This window comes from Ochotona princeps, chromosome 2 (genome assembly GCF_030435755.1).
Source record: "Ochotona princeps isolate mOchPri1 chromosome 2, mOchPri1.hap1, whole genome shotgun sequence".
Lineage (NCBI taxonomy): Eukaryota > Metazoa > Chordata > Mammalia > Lagomorpha > Ochotonidae > Ochotona > Ochotona princeps.
In genome coordinates, this window is record NC_080833.1 from 100,029,573 (window position 1) to 100,035,128 (window position 5,556).

The 5,556-nt window shown below is 42.8% G+C and overlaps 1 long non-coding RNA gene across 1 annotated transcript; it reads right to left on the reverse strand.

The window, feature by feature from the left end:
- Positions 1–314: 314 nt before the first annotated feature.
- LOC131479596 (uncharacterized) lies at positions 315–5,278 on the reverse strand. Its single transcript, XR_009245000.1, has 3 exons — positions 5,171–5,278; positions 2,816–2,869; positions 315–484 (listed from the first exon to the last, which is right to left on the reverse strand). It is a non-coding gene; the product is annotated as an uncharacterized LOC131479596 (long non-coding RNA).
- Positions 5,279–5,556: the final 278 nt, after the last annotated feature.

Below are 5,556 nucleotides of genomic sequence, written 5' to 3' on the forward strand. Positions count from 1 at the left end.
GGCTAAATGAGGCAAATGGTATCATGCCCAATGACTTTATACATTCTATTGGTATGAAATTTAGAAATTTTATTGGTAGAAAATTTAATTACAGAGAGAAGAGCAAAATTTTAACGTGTAGGCTACCAGTCATCAAGACTAAAAGTCTCGCAGAATGTTCACCTGTGGAACATCACTGGAGGTTAAGGATGAGGCAGGCCAGCATACTCCTTCCTTATAGCTCCTGGGCAAATAACTCACTCCTTGACTACAAGGGCTCCCCCAGCAGGAACCACAGACAGTTCTGTCCCACATCAGCATGCCCACACCCTTGCAATGCCACTGGACATACTCATTGTTTTCTCCACAATTTTCTATCCAGCTTTCTACAAATGTACCCGAGAAGGCAGCAGAACTGAATCGCTGTCATCCACGTGAGAGATGCAGATGAAGTTCCCAGTTCCTGGTCCCTGGCTTCCATCTGGTTTAACCTGGCTGCTATGGCCTTTTGGAGAGTAAACCAGAGGTTGTAAAATTGCTCTACCTTTCTCTTCCTGCTTTCTATTTCAAATAAACGAATATATAAATCATTACAAAATATTTTCATGCTATGGAGGGGTTTTCTTGATTGGTTTGTTTGGCTGTGGCCAGCAACAGAAAACTTCCTTTCATAAATGTGTTTCCCATCTATTCATTTTGTATAGTTCACGGACAATTTCTGTATTACTTGTATGTGCATTTCACATCTGCTAAGGATTTTTCAATGTTTATTGGGCACTTGCATCTTTCAGCCTTCATAAAAACGTGAGAGAGATTAAAGCATTAGAGTTGTGATGGATTTAGACAGGTTAAATACCTATTTTCACAACTTTGCTTGCCTGCCCCTACTCATTCATGTCCTATACATGTACAATAATGAAAATTTTCCATTTTTAATTTTATTTAGATATCATAAAATGTTAAAAATTATTTTGGAAGAAAAATTTAAATCTCATTGTTCTAGTACTTTCCTCAAAAGTTTCTCATGTATATGCATGATTAATTTACAGTCATATATAAAAATTTGTGATTTCATTAATATAATTAATGAGATATATTTTTCTTCTTAAACTACATAAGATCTCATACGGGTCATTATGTTGTATTCCATTGAGAAGACAAATAATAATCTACTTAATTATTCTCATACTAGTGAATACATAAATATCTTCACTTTTTACAACAAGATTTATATGTTTATATGAAAGTATTAAAGAGAGGAACACACACACACACAGATCTTCCATCCCTTGGTTCAATCAACAAATGGCTAGAATGGCCAGGCTGGATCAGGCTGAAGCTAGGAGTCAGGGGCTTCATTCAGGTCTCCCACTTAGGTGGCAGGGTCCTAAACACTTGAGCCACCTTGTGTTGTTTTCCCAGGCCATTAACAGGGGGCTTGTTCAGAGGTAGAACAGCCAGATAAGAACTGGCACCCATAAAGGACACCAGTATCACAGGTGGTAGCTTTACAAACTAACAACACTGGCTCCAACACTTCAAGGTTTAAACAATTAATTTATTTGAGAATCATCAGTGTGTTGGTGTTATGTAAAACCAGGGGAGAAGATGAGATCATCCACAGATAAGCAAAAACCTTTGAGAATCACCAAGACTCATAGAAAGAAAGCTCACGAAGGAAGTGGAGAAGCAGCAGTCAGAGAGACAGAAGACCTATCATGGAACAATGGAAACCAGGGGAAGAGACCTTCAGAGAAGGGAACAGCCAACAGAGTCCAATACCAGGTAGACAAAAAGCAAATGAAGAACTGCTAGGTTCCCATTGGATTTAACAACTAGGTCACAAGTGCATTTAATCTGAAGAAAAGAGTCTGGGGCATCATGAAGTCCAAGGCGAGTTTTTATAAAGATATCACCTGCAAAGATGGCTGAGATTGGGAAGGGAGGAAGAATTTAAGATTTTGGCTGGGTGGTGGTTAGGGAGTTCAGAAAACAAAACTGATGGCAAGCAGGTCGTGTAGGACTGACCGGGAAGCAGCGTGGGGTGGCTGATGCTCTGATGGGACTGATGCTCTAGATCGTCAGTACATGGGACTAGCATGTTCTCAGCATCTACTCCAGGTAGAGAAGTAACAGTTCACACTGAAGACAAAACTGGCCTTCATTGATCAGGAGGCGGAAGAAACCTGCTATGAAGTGGCTGAGATTTTTTCCTGGCGAAAGGCAGTACTTTTGAAACAAGAACCAGGCTGACCCTGAGTGCTCAAGGTTTACCCTATGCAGTCTGAATGGTTGCCTTTGTAGCCAATCATCCAGAGTTCCCAGGAAATATCATCTCTTCTTCCTGTTATTCACCCCTGCCCTAACCCTAACCCTAACGGTAATTCTACATTCTCATTAGTTCCAATATTCCTCCGAAGCTAAGCATTTTTTTTTCTCTCAGCTCCAAATTTCAGATTCTTTCAAGGCGTTTTCTTTGTTATTTACCAAACTTTAAGCCAGTTCTTCTCTCCCAGGAAGATTGATGTGTCTTCTGCTAACTCATGAATGCATTAGCTATGCATCCAAAATCAGAAGGTACAGACACTGTCACGGGCTTGGCAGGAAAACTGGAACTGTGATCAGTCATTGAGAAGAAGCTGGTTTAGAGGAGCTCTGTATGCATATGATGATCATGCTTAAAGTTGCTTGTGACCACAGAACTTGTGCAAGGAAACAGAATTGATGGGTAGGTACACAGAAGAAAAATGGAGTTCGTAATCCAATTCATTTCTTTCCAGCTTCAATTTCATCCCCCACCTTCCGAGCAAGAGAAAAAGAACACAAAATTACTTACCCACATCCTCTTTTCTTGGTCACCTCATTGCCTTTCCATTCCTTTGGGGATTTACTCCTGCAGGTGGTATGAGACAAAGTAAGAATTCAGCAAAACAGAATAGGGGAAGAGCATAGAGGTTTTCTTCTGCCCAGAACGGGAAATCTGGTGTGAGGTATCTGTCCAGCGAGTTTACACTTAGTGGGCTTTCAGCCTTGTGGAGTTCAGTCTGATAAAGGGTTTAGTCGATCTAAGAATTATTTATAAACTACCTACATAGCAATATGAAAATGTATAGAAGATGCATATTTATTAGGCAGAATAATATCCCCAAGTATATCATTTCCTACTCCCTAGAATTCATAATGTTGTCTTATTGGGGGAAAAGGATCTTGTAAATGTGTGACTTCACTAAAGCTCTTGTAATGAGGTCATTGTGCATTCTCTGGGCGAACCAACAGTGCAACCACATATATCCTTTCAACATGGAGGCAGAGAGGAATCAGGCACACCCCATGAGGAAAGTGAAACAACAGAGAGAAATCTAAGATGTTGGCCCTAAAGACTACTGCCCTAAGACCACAAGCTTTGGCAGTCACCAGAAGCTTGGAAGGCAAAGGGCAGAGAATGACTTCCGCAGACCTCTGAAGGAAACATAATCTTGCTGATCTTAATTTTGATCCAGGGGCACTGATTTCAGACCTGTGGCCTCCCAAAGTGAAAGGGAATTTGTTGCTATTGCTCCACATCCCCAGATTGTGGTTACTTGTTTGCAGTGGCCACAGAGAGCTGATAGGGCATGCTACAGCTTTGGAAAGGAAATGGTAACAGGTATGGTGAATCTCTCTCTCTCTCCCTCTCTCTCTCTCTCTCACTCACTCTGTCTTTGTTTCTTCCACTCTTTGTCTCTGACACTCTCCATCCCCAACACACACATGCATAGCAAGATAAAGTAGCCAAAACAGGTGCACCATCCAGCAGTAGCATCTTACGCTGTAGACATTATGATTCATGAGGCACCACCACAGTCACCCAGTGTCTCTCGGTCACCACCCTGCAGGCACACCTCCAATGAGACACCACTCATCACAAGGCTCTGAAGAGGACTGAGCAGAGCCTCAAGCTCCATATAGGCAAGAGCTGTGCTGTGGCTCTGGGGTGGAAGCCATTCTCTGACAACTTGCTGGAGCTGGATCCTTTGTCAGGAGTGAGCAGAAAAAGAATGAAACTGACCTCTGTTTGGAAGAAACCTCCTGGACACTTAGCAGCCCTGAAGGCTATGGCCTCATCTCTTAGTTGGCTTTGGCAGAAATGGAAGGGACTCATCAATGAGGAGGCAAAAAGAGATCCCAGGGAACAAGCTGGACAAGAATGAATCCTACTGTATGATCGCAGATCCTAGGCCCCAAACTGTAGTTTTTCAGTTACTGTTAGAGCCCTAAGGTAGAGAAATGATTCACTTCATCTTTAACAGCAAATATTATTTAATCACATAAAGTAAAGACAATGTCATTTCTTTGCATAACCAATCAGAATATGAGGAATGATTCTCTGGGTCATGAGAACAAAATCTCCCAGGGCCATAGTTCAGCTAACAGAGACCTCAGTGGAGGTCTGTCTACCTGTGAACATCCTCAAAAGTTTGGAGGTTATCTTCTCCCCCAGATACCTCTAAATCCATGAAGGCCGGGCCATTGAGCAGCCATTAGCTTTATAATTGATCTGAGGACTGAGGGCAAGGACCCTGCTCATACTGTCTTCTGCTTGGAGGCTGCCATTGTCCCTTAGAATAGTCCATGGTAACTACTAACCAGACAGCCCCAGAAGCAGGGCCCTGTCAGTGCCAGCCTGGTCCAGGCAACAGCTTATTTTTTCTTGCCCTCCACTGTTGAGATGAACAATATGAGCTGTCCCAGTGACCAGTATATTATGCCGCTTCTGATCGTGACTGCACAGCCTGAATTAAACTGCCTGTGATTCAGAAGTGGATGGGCTTGAATTTCATTATAGATAGGACTTGCAGGTTCTTCTCCTGTGCTGGGGCACAGAGCTTCACTTGGAGGATGTTGTAATTACTATGCAGATTGCTTTCCTATCATTTGATTGAACCTGCAGGAAGAAAGGAGGCCATTAATGTAACTTCTCAGTTTCTCATTTTCAGGAACCTGGAAGCAGAACCACACTTATTTCAGTGTGACTCAGCCCTCAGAGCTGCTCTCCATGGAAAGTGTACATCGAGCACAGAAACTGGCATGGGTTGTAACCTCAGAGCCAGGAGACCCATTCCCTTGGAGATGAGCTTACCAACTGCAGCCACAGATGCTCCTCAGGTTCCATACCCCTGGAGTTTTCTTCAGGCATCAGCTGCTGGGTTACTCACCCCCTGTTGCAGAGGTCATGACTGGAGTGTGACGGAGGGTACTACAGGGCATGTACCTTGTCATTCCCAGCCCAGGCTGACCTCAAGCCAGTGTTTGGGCTTACCAGAAGGAAGCCAGCAAACATAGCTGTGCTGCCCCAGTGTCTACCTGTGAGCTCCGCTATTCATCCTCTATAATGTGTGGACAAGTCAGCTTCTGACTCCTTATGACAACACTGGCACATTCAACATTGCATGTGACCACAAAACTAGGCTTTGTATCACCCTTCTTGGAATATCAGGGGTGATCTTTACTTAAAAATTTTTTTTTAAGATTTATTTACTTTTATTACAAAGTCAGATATACAGAGAGGAGGAGAGACAGAGAGGAAGATCTTCCATC